Source organism: Malaya genurostris, chromosome 2 (assembly GCF_030247185.1).
Source record: "Malaya genurostris strain Urasoe2022 chromosome 2, Malgen_1.1, whole genome shotgun sequence".
In the NCBI taxonomy this organism is placed as follows: Eukaryota; Metazoa; Arthropoda; class Insecta; order Diptera; family Culicidae; genus Malaya; species Malaya genurostris.
In genome coordinates this window covers 95,371,452-95,382,596 of record NC_080571.1, presented here as the reverse complement: position 1 = coordinate 95,382,596, position 11,145 = coordinate 95,371,452, and positions in this window count along the sequence as shown.

Below are 11,145 nucleotides of genomic sequence, written 5' to 3'. Positions count from 1 at the left end.
CGAAAGTGTATACCAGGCTCATTTTTCAATTTCTCATCAGATGGACTAGTCTATGTTGACCAATTGAACACTGGTATCGGCCAAGAATTGTGTATTGTCTTTTTAACATGTGCAAATGTTTTACTGAAATATTCATAAAAATATTAACTGTAACTTATACTTACCATACAAAATATGGCTTCTCCCATTCAGTCCAACTTACCAACTTTGCTTGTCCGTATGAAACAGAAATTATATTGAATTTTAAAATTATTCAAGGTTCATGGTTAAAAAAGCGGATGGTTAATGTCGCAGACATAACTTTACACTTCCGAATATGGATACTCGTTCGTATCAGTTGATTGTGTGAATTTTGAAACTTTTACTGCTTCGTTTCCAGAATTGTAACGGCGCATCTACACTAAAGTACGACTTATTGACGACATATTCTATCATAAAATTGAATCAAACAGAACAAATTAGAGTATAAAAATACAACAAACAACATTATAGTAGCTTTTTTGTGGATTTACAGACTCAGTAGAGAAAAACTTTGCATAATCCATTGGGAGTATGTTAATGGTACTAAAATGAACCAATTTGCGAAATTAATCCGATGTTTACAACTGTTGAGTACTTTTTGCCATCATTTATTTATCTACACCAGAACCAAGATTCCGGACCAGGATTCTGGATTCTGAAAAGTTTGAAAGTTCAAAAGTTCTTGATTCTATATTTCTGCAACTGTACAGGGTCCGGCACTCGAAGTGTAACAAACTTCAGACCTTCGAGCCTGGCGTCAAGGTAAATGCGACATATTATCGGGAAAGTATTCTGGAGGTTGCTTTGAAGCCGTGGGCAGACAAACATTTCGGTGGCAGACCATGGACGTTTCAGCAGGACTCGGCACCGTCTCACAAAGCTCGAGTGAACCAAGAATGGCTGAAAAACAACGTTCCGAACTTCATCACGTCCACACAATGGTTCTCGAATTCACCAGATGCGAATCCAATGGATTATTCTCTTTGGGCCATTTTGGAGAGCAAAGTCCGAACTAAAAGATACACCAGTCTCGAGGCGCTGAAAAAAGTTATTGTCCGCGAGTGGGCCAAAATACACCTGCAAGTCACATTCGGGAAGCTTGCGATTCGTTTTTTGACCGTCTCAAGGCCATAGTCAAGGCAAAAGGTGGTCATATCGAGCAAAAGTGAATTGATTCTGAATTTTGTATTATTTTTACACATTTTGTACTTTGAATTAAGTAAAAGTAATTTTCCAAACTGAATTTATGGCCTTTTTAATTGGTTACACTTCGAGTGCCGGACCCTGTATTTTCAGCCTCTCCGGAATCCAGAGTAAGAATTCAGTTCATGAGTTTTATTTTGTAGAATCATGAGACTGAACCCAGCAGCTGTAATGTAATAATAATGAGTTGTAATAATAATAAACTGAATTCAGTTACAGAATCCAAGTTCCGAATTCTCAATTGATTTTTCATTAGGGCGTATATGCAAGTGGCAGTTTCTTTTTAATCACTCTCTCTTTCGATTATTGTGATGCGATTAAAAAAATGTTCTTTGATTTCCCTACTCTGTTTGAAAGTCGAAAGTTTCGGGTATCATTTTATGCAAAGAGTTGAGTGATAAACGTGGAAACCGCTTGGTAAATAATAGAAGAGAAAGTAAACAAAGAGAAACTGTCACTTGCTTATACGCCCTAATGAAAAATCAACCGAGAATTTAGTTCCAACATGCAGGTTCTGAAGTTTGAAATTGAATTCTGAAATTGAATTTGGTTCCAAAATTCAGGTGTCAGAATCCTGATTTCATATTCATATCCTTAATTTCGTTCCAGAATTCTCAGAAAATTGAAATCCTAAATCAGAGCTCTGGATTAAAATTCTGAAAAAAAATTAGGGAACTCAATTTAATTCAAAATCCAGTCAGGAAACCAATTTCAGAATCCAGAATTAAGATTTAGTTCCAGAGTCATATTTTTAACAGTAGGAATGATATGTGCCTGACAACAAGCGTGATGAGTTTCCCTCAATCTTTACAAAAGTTTGAGAAAACCTAATTTCTGAGTTGTTTATGGTTATCACAGAGTTGAAAATTGAATCAGGAATCAGAGCTAATTGGCTCAAGTGGCACGTTCCCCTAGTTATTTGGAGATGTGTGCCTTGCTGTAGCTTCTCCTCAATTTCCTGATGGGAAGGGTAGGATAAAAGGATCATGGAAAGGAGTTGTGAAGTGGGTGAGGTGGGAAAACAGCACAAAACATAAAGAAACAAATCTTTCTTCATCCCCAAAAGGATACTGAACGATTTGCAGGTGTAAAAATGCACAGTTAATAAAACCTCCAACTCCCGAGAGGATTTAGAGATTTTACAAAAGCGACACCATTCTGCATTCTCGGAAGAATGCAGAATGATTCGCAGTATGTATGAGCAGAAGTATATTCGGCACCTTATAAATGATGCCAAACAATCTACTAAAACCTTTTTTAAGGTCAATACAGAAAGGATTCAAGCCCTCAGTGTAAAACTGGTAACGTAGAGAAAAGTTTACTTCAGTGAATAAATGAATAATTTGTTTGTAAACGATTGCTTTATTATTTCAAGGGTTGCTTCGCTCACACTTACTGTTTAATTTATTTACAATCTATCAACAGACACAATTTAGTCCTAATAATTCATAATATTCAGAAAATTTGTACGTATCCTGTTTCGTGACACATTAAACTCATACCCAGCACAGTGCTCTGGGTCGCACATAAATATTAACTTCGTTGAGCAAAACGGTACAGTCACTCCTACCGCTGAAGATATCTAGTCTTGGCATTACATTCCTTTTGTGGAATTTGGCCTTTCTGTTTCAACAGACTTCGCAGCCGATTCTTAGTGTACAGAATCATTGCATGGCTAGTACTACGATCCTACTGACACTAAGAATCCTTCCAGGTCGGGGCTCGAACATACGACAACTGGATTGTAAGACCAGCGTCCTATGCATTGAACCGCCAACCCGGGACGCTGAAGATATCTGCCCGATCAATAACCCGCGACTTTCAAAACTCGGCAGTTGATGGGGATCATTCCACGGCGATTGGCAAAAAACAAATAGAACAAATCTGCGTTGAATTCCCTCGATTCTATGAGCACCGTTCAGGAAGCAGGGGTTCCAAACTGTGTGAGTCTACCGAGCAATATGCGAAACTTGAACTAACAAGCGAACAGTAATGGCATTTTAGGCAGTGTACGTCTGTAATTTGCTTAGTCATCCTCATTAAGAATCATATGCTAGGGGAAGCTTTAGCTACAATGTAACTGAAATGTTGACATCATCGGATGATGAGGTGCTTGTGTTGAAAGATGCTGGTGCGAGAGAACCACATGCTCTTCGCATGAATCGCTCTCACGAGCTCTCGCCTAAATACACCCAAGTGATCATTGGCGGGTGATGGTGCGTGTACACTTCTGTGAACTTCAATTAATAGAGGGTAGATCTGGCTTTGCTATGAAAATCTTGCAAGGAAAAATGAAAATTCAACGATAAATTGTTTTTTTTGCTGATTTTGGGTGCCCCACGCTTTTTACACCTCCGAGAATACGAGAGCTATGCTCTAGCACTTTGATGCGATTCAGTGCTAGAGGTAAAAGAACATAAACACGCGCACTCATGATGCGTGCACACTTTAGACAACAGTGGTCCAGAAAGTATCGAAATGAAATGGCTCTTTTTTCTTCGAGCTCTGTTTTGGTCGAGCATTTGTCAGGATTAAATTTCATGCGGTTTACTTTACACCACTCGGCGAAGATCAACAACTGTCGTTGTGGAAAACCTGCATCTTCTGGGTTTTGAATATAATAGTAGATCTCAACGTCATCCGGATGAAGCAATAAACTCATTGGAAACGTGATCGCCGATTCTTATTGCTAAACGCTTATCTAGCAAGAAATTAATGGTGTTCTTACTTGAGAAGAACAGTCAAGTTTTGGAAGCATTCATAAGATTCAAAATCAGTGCTGAACGACAATCATTTTTTCGACAATTCGATTTTTCGTCGAGTTCTAGAGCATGATGGCATACGACACCAAACCACATATTCGCATACTGCGCAAAAAAATTAAGGAAATTCACCGGAAAAGTGTAAAAAATCCATAAAATTGTTTTGTGTGAAAAATGGAATTTTCCGTTAAAAAAGTCGCCTATGCTATCATCGATAGATGATTGGCGCATAAAGAATTGCATAAGTGTTTGGGCGTTGAAGAAAAGAATACTAGATCGTTGAAAAAATCGTTTGGCACGCAACGGGTTGTTTTGTGGGGATATTTTATATGCATAGTTGACCCATGTGATTCTTCATTTCGAGCCACGTGCTTGATTGGGAACCAAAATTATTACTGACTAGATGACTGGCGAAATGTATATGACTGTTCCAGCAATACCGCTGTAGGCAGGAGAATAATGTTCCGATATCGTTCACCAGTTGATGGATTGTGTGTAATGGAGCCAGATGAATAATCACGCCTATTATAACAGTTCGGCTGAAAAGTTCGTATCGTTTAATAGAAATACACATTATTTTGCCAAAATTCGTTTTTATTATTCAACATAATTGCCATCAGAGGCGATACAGCGATTATAGCGATCTTCCAACTTTTCGATACCATTTTTGTAGTACGATTTGTCCTTTGCCTCAAAATAGGCCTCAGTTTCAGCGATTACCTCTTCATTGCTTCTAAATTTTTTACCAGCGAGCATTCTCTTGAGGTCTGAGAACAGGAAAAAGTCACTGGGGGCCAAATCTGGAGAATACGGTGGATGAGGGAGCAATTCGAAGCTCAATTCATTCAATTTCAGCATGGTTTTCGTTGTTGTTTTTGATCGATTGTGAGCTCACGCGGCACCCGTTTTGCACAAAGCTTTCTCATATCCAAATATTCGTGAATAATATGTCCAACACGTTCCTTTGATATCTTTAGGGTGTCAGCTATCTCGATCAACTTCACTTTACGGTCATTGAAAATCATTTTGTGGATTTTTTTCTCGTTTTCATCGGTAACAGCCTCTTTTGGACGTCCACTGCGTTCATCGTCTTCGGTGTCATATGACCAGTACGAAATTTTGCAAACCACTTACGAATTGTTGCTTCGCCCGGTGCAGAGTCTGGATAACACTCATCAAGCCATTTTTTGGTATCGACGGCACTTTTTTTCATCAAAAAGTAGTGTTTCATCAACACACGAAATTCCTTTTTTTCCATTTTTTTCACAATAACAAAAGTAGCTTCACTCAAAATGCAATATCTCACAAACTAATAATCAGACAGCTGTCAAATTTATACACGTATCTTTTGAAGGTTGGTACTAACTGAAAATGGTATGGATTTAATTCTAGTGGCGCCCTCTCATAGAAACGATACGAACTTTTCAGCCGATCTGTTATACGTCGATCGATTCGAAATATTCCGATCAAATGTGCAATTTCCATTCTGCGTTCCGTTCGAGTTGGGTATGAACTCGAATATCATTCGTTCGAGTTGTTAAATTATCGAACATTACTCGATCGACTTGCGTACGTATTACTTCTGTTCGGTGTAGAATCTTCCTAATATGTTTGTACAAGTTCGACGGTTTCGTTTACTAAGAAATGAATAATATAAACAATATAGAACGTGTAAGTAGTGTTGACAGCTTTGATGATTAGTATTCAAAATTTCAAGTGTTCTTGAACGAGAGTCGATCGAATCATACAAGTCGAACGGAATAAAAAATGCAAAATTCGAACTCGAACGAAAGTGTAGATTCGTTCATATCACAAATCCGTCGGATTGCAGAGTCGGGGTGAATATTGGTCATTTTGAGCGTGAGTTTAATAAATCAGAAATTTTTTGAATGAACCACTAAAAAGATTGTGCTAAAGAAGCGCAAAGGTCTAATTGAGAGATTTTCCTTGCATTTTGTTATCGAATAATTTAGATTACACTCAGCACACATTACCATTGGCAATTAGATCAATGTTCAAGGTGATTACCATAGATTGAGACTGCCATTTTAAATTTCATATTCTGTGAAAAATGTTCAAATTGGTAAGATCAATATAGAATTCTCCAAGCAATCAGAAGTTCCACAGTACCTGAAAAATATTCACTTTATTAAAGCTTTAAAATACGCGTGGCACTTTTTGGCAACTTGGCCGTACAGAAAAAGTTCTGAGAAAACTTTCTCGTTGCTAAAAAGCTGTACAAGGAACTACTTCTATGTTTGCTCTGTTGTGTCGGGTGAACATTCAAGTATTAGTAATTCCTTAAAAACAGGCTGTTCAGAATGCTTCGTATGCTGCTTAAACCGAATCTGTTTTTCACGAACTTTTGGCTTGGTCTAAATACAAATTGTAAATATAATCTACTCTACCGAATGAATTTATAGTTCTTATAGTTATAAGAGAAACTCAACATTGTGTTAAGTTTACCAACACAAGATTCTGGTTAGTGAACTGTTTTTATCAATTACCGGAAGCAAGAATCACATCTGGAAGAAAAAACGTCTATTATGTCAAAGCCATTAGAGAGTGTTCAGTGCATTAACTCAAAGGATGGGATGACAATCTGTGCATTTGCTCTATTTTGCCATAACAGAAGTATTTCACATCTTCACATTAATTTTTTAGTGATACTTCTATTTGGGCTGAAGCGAATGTGTGCCACGTGCTACTTATCGACTTGATCCTCCGTGGACGGTTATGATAAACTTATAGAAAACTTCCAGGTGACGTGGAAATGTATAGAAAATTGCCGCATCATTCTGTGGATCCGCGGGAAACACCCCCAGGCTACGAAGACCCGGCGGGTGGCCCGCATGTTGGTCATCGACTGTTCTAGAATTGTATTTCTTCACTCTTTTCGCAATGATTGTGCGATTGAAAAAGTGCAGTTTGCCTGTATGGTGTGCAACAAGTTTCTTGTTCGATATTATTTATAGCTGTAATATTTGTTAAATAGAAACCGAAAATAAAACTGCTCAAACGAACTTGTTGTAGAATCAGTTAAATAAACCGATGTGGAACTTAATGCTTTTAGGTTTTTGATTTGTTTTTATAAGTAGTAATATGAATGCTTTTCACATTTGTTACATCCTCGCACATAGGGTCAGAAAATTTTTCTGGCCCGAAGAGGCGAATGACCTTAAGATTAAAACCTCTATAATCGAAACAAAAAAAAATGACTACGATCGACAAAGATCTAATTAGTTGACATTGTGATGATGAAGAGAAAGAGGAAGGATGGGCACAAAAGGCAATAACAGCAAAAAGATCTTATTAGATCCAATGAAGATGGTGGGCAGATGAAGGATGGGGAGAATCGGGCGGATGTTAGTATCGAACCTGTAGGCGAAGTGTATTCTTAGCATCAGTCGAGGGAATACTTTCAGAGCAAGATATAACAAATTGCACTTGTACATTAATGTGTTTAAGGTATTTGTATTTGTGTTTAAGGTGATTAGACATGAGCCGAGACATCACACAAATGAAATAGCGACTCACGTTCTTCCCCTGAACCAAGGATTCGTCGATACCTTAGGGATAATGGAATGTAGCCATTGTCCCAGTTCGTCATTGCTCTATGAAGTTTGTCAACTTTCGAGTGCTCTTCGACGAGAAATACTTATAAATTCATTGAAGCATATTGAATATGACCGTCCATATAAAGCTGGTTGGTAAACGACTGGACAATGCGCAATTCAGCCCCAATGTGGTTCATAGCTTCTTGTCCAGTAACTCCTATCCCTACCTCCCCGCGGTGCCGGCTAGGGTGCGAGTAACCATAGGAAAGATCGGGTAACCAACCCCTGTGGGACCTTGGTCGTATGCTTACAGGGAAGGGGGGGTGCTTGTTTTCTCTTTACAGAGAGCGTGCCTGTAAAACAGAGAGCGTGTCTACCCGAGCGTCTGTTCCCCATGTTTTGGCGGCTCGAAACAGCGTCTGTTCTCCATGTTAGGAGTGGCTGATTACCGTCCTTGTGTCAGTGTGGGACTCTAAACAGTGCTGACACGATGGCCCTCCGGCGAGACAGGAGGTTGGTGCAGGCCTAACAAGCCGTCCGGAAAACACTTGTTACGAATAATCAGAATATAAATACGACTCGGAATAATCGGCAAAGACCTACGCGACGAAATAAGGACTATGATTGGAAGCTTGGCACATGGAACTGCAAATCACTTGGCTTCCCAGGATACGATCGAATGCTGCATGATGAGCTTCAAATCCGCGGCTTCGATGTCGTAGTATTCCAAGAACTTTGTTGGACGGGACAGAAGGTGTGGAAAAGTGGGAATCGAGCGGCTACCTTCTACCAGAGCTGTGGGACAACCAGTGTTCTAGGAACGGGATTTGTAGTGTTGGGCAAGATGCGCCAGCGCGTGGTTGGGTGGCAGCCAATCAGCAATAGAATGGGCGTATTGAAGATCAAGGGCCGTTTCTTCAATTACAGCATCACCAACGTGCACTGCTCACATGAGACGAGACCCGATGACGAGAAGGAAGCATTCTACGCGCAGCTGGAACGAACCTACGACAGCTGTCCACGGCGCGATGTAAAACTCGTCATCGGCGAAATGAATGCTCAGGTAGGCCTGGAGGCAATGTACAGGCTAGTGATCGGGCTGGAGAGCCTGCACTTTGCAGCCGCCCGAGGAATGGTAGTTTGAAGCACCTTCTTCCCCCGCAAAGATATTCACAAAGCCACCTGGAGATCACCTGATCAACATACGGAAAATCAAATCGACCACGTTCTCATCGACGGGCCAATCTTCTCCGACGTCATCAATTTCCGCACCTACCGCAGTGCCAACATTGATTCCGACCACTACCTTGTTGCAATTTGTATGCGCTCAAAACTATAGACGGTGCACAACACTCGTCGCACAGAAACGCCGGGATTCAATCTCGAGCAGCTACGTAGCGTTCGTACTGCAGAGGAATACGCGCAACAACTGGAGCTAGTGCTACCAACGGAAGAGCAGCTTGGCGCGGCGACCCTTGAAGACGGCTGGAGGAATATAAGATCCGCCGTGAGTAGCACTGCTTCAACCGTACTAGGTACGAGGTTATCGAGTCGAGGAAATGACTGGTTTGACGGCAAATGTCAGCAGTTGGTCGAAGAGAAGAATGCAGCAAGGGCGAGGATGCTGCAACACCGCAGATCGAACGAGGAACGATATAGACAGGTACGGAACAGACAAAACACGGTTTTCCGGGAGAAGAAGCGCCACCAGGAAGACAAAGATCGCGAAGCGATGGAACAGCTGTACCGCGCAATGATACACGGAAATTCTATGAGAAGGTGAACCGCTCACGTAGAGGCTTCACGCCACAGGCCGAAATGTGCAGAGATACCAGTGGAATCAATCTGGGTGCACGCTCAGCCGACGACAGATTCCCAGCACCTGATCTGTCGGAGATAAGTGAGGAGATCGGCAAGCTGAGGAACAACAAAGCCGCGGGCAATGACCAGTTACCAGGCGAGCTGCTCAAACATGGAGGAGAGGCACTGGCTAGAGCGCTGCACTGGATAATTTCTAAGATTTGGGAAGAGGAGATTCTACCGCAGGAATGGATGGATGGAGTTGTATGTCCCGTCTACAAAAAGGGCGATAAGCTAGATTGTTGCAATTACCGCGCAATCACATTGCTCAACGCCGCCTACAAGGTACTCTCCCAAATCCTTTGCCGTCGTCTATCACCAATAGCTAAGGAATTCGTAGGGCAGTACCAAGCGGGATTTACTGGAGCCCGCGCCACTACGGATCACATACTCGCGATACGACAAGTACTCCAGAAGTGTCGTGAATACAACGTACCCACGCATCATCTATTCATTGACTTCAAAGCGGCATACGACACAATCGATCGAGAATAGCTATGGCAGACCATGCACGAATACGGTTTCCCGGATAAACTGATGCGATTGGTCAAAGCAACGATGGATAGAGTGATGTGCTTCGTCCGAATATCTGGGACGCTCTCGAGTCCCTTCGAATCTCGGAGAGGGTTACGTCAAGGTGATGGACTTTCTTGTATCTTGTTCAATATTGCCCTGGAAGGTGTGATTCGAAGAGCGAGGATCGACACGAGTGGCACGATCTTCCGAAAGTCCGTACAACTTTTTGGCTTCGCTGACGATATTGATATTGTAACACGTAACCTTGAGAAGATGACGGAAACCTACATCGGACTGAAAGCTGAAGCTAGGCGTATCGGACTGGCCATAAATGCATCGAAAACAAAATACATGAGAGGAAGAGGCTCTAGAGATTAAACACTATGCCTTCCACTACGAATATTGATAGACGGTGACGATATCGATGTGGTTGACGAGTTTGTGTATTTGGACTCACTGGTGACCGTCGTCAATGACACCAGCAGAGAAATACAGAGACGTATTTTGGCAGGGAATCGTGCGTACTTTGGACTCAGAAAAACCCTTCGATCGAGAAAAGTACGCCACCGCACGAAATTGACCATCTACAAAACGCTCATTAGACCGGTTGTTCTCTATGGCCACAAGACCTGGACTATGTTGGCAGAGGACCAACGCGCCCTCAGCATTTTCGAAAGAAAGGTACTGAGGACCATCTATGGCGGAATGCAGATGGAAGACGGAACGTGGAGACGGCATATGAATCGGGAATTGCAACAGCTGCTAGGAGAACCACCTATCGTACGGACAGCTAAAATCGGACGTCTACGATGGGCTGGGCATGTCATAAGGATGTCGGACGACAGCCCAGTGAAAATGGTTCTTGAATCTAATCCGACTGGTACAAGAAGAAGAGGAGCGCCGCGAGCAAGGTGGATCGATCAAGTGGAGGGTGATCTCAGAAGCATCCGTGCCTTGAGTGGCTGGCGACGAGCAGCCATGGACCGAGTTATGTGGAGACGTATTCTTGATACAGCAAAGGACACCCCAGGCCTATAGCTGTAAGGTAAGGTAAGTAAGATAAAGCTCTCACGTGTTCCCGTATTTTCCCCAGGAAATATGGGGGATGCTTTGCCTGGCTTCATCGCCCGAAGGGCCTCTGTTGAACTTAGACTGTCCGTGGCAATGAAGTAATAGTCTTTGTGTCAGGTTTCAATGATCTCACGGGTGTACTGAATAGCAGCTAA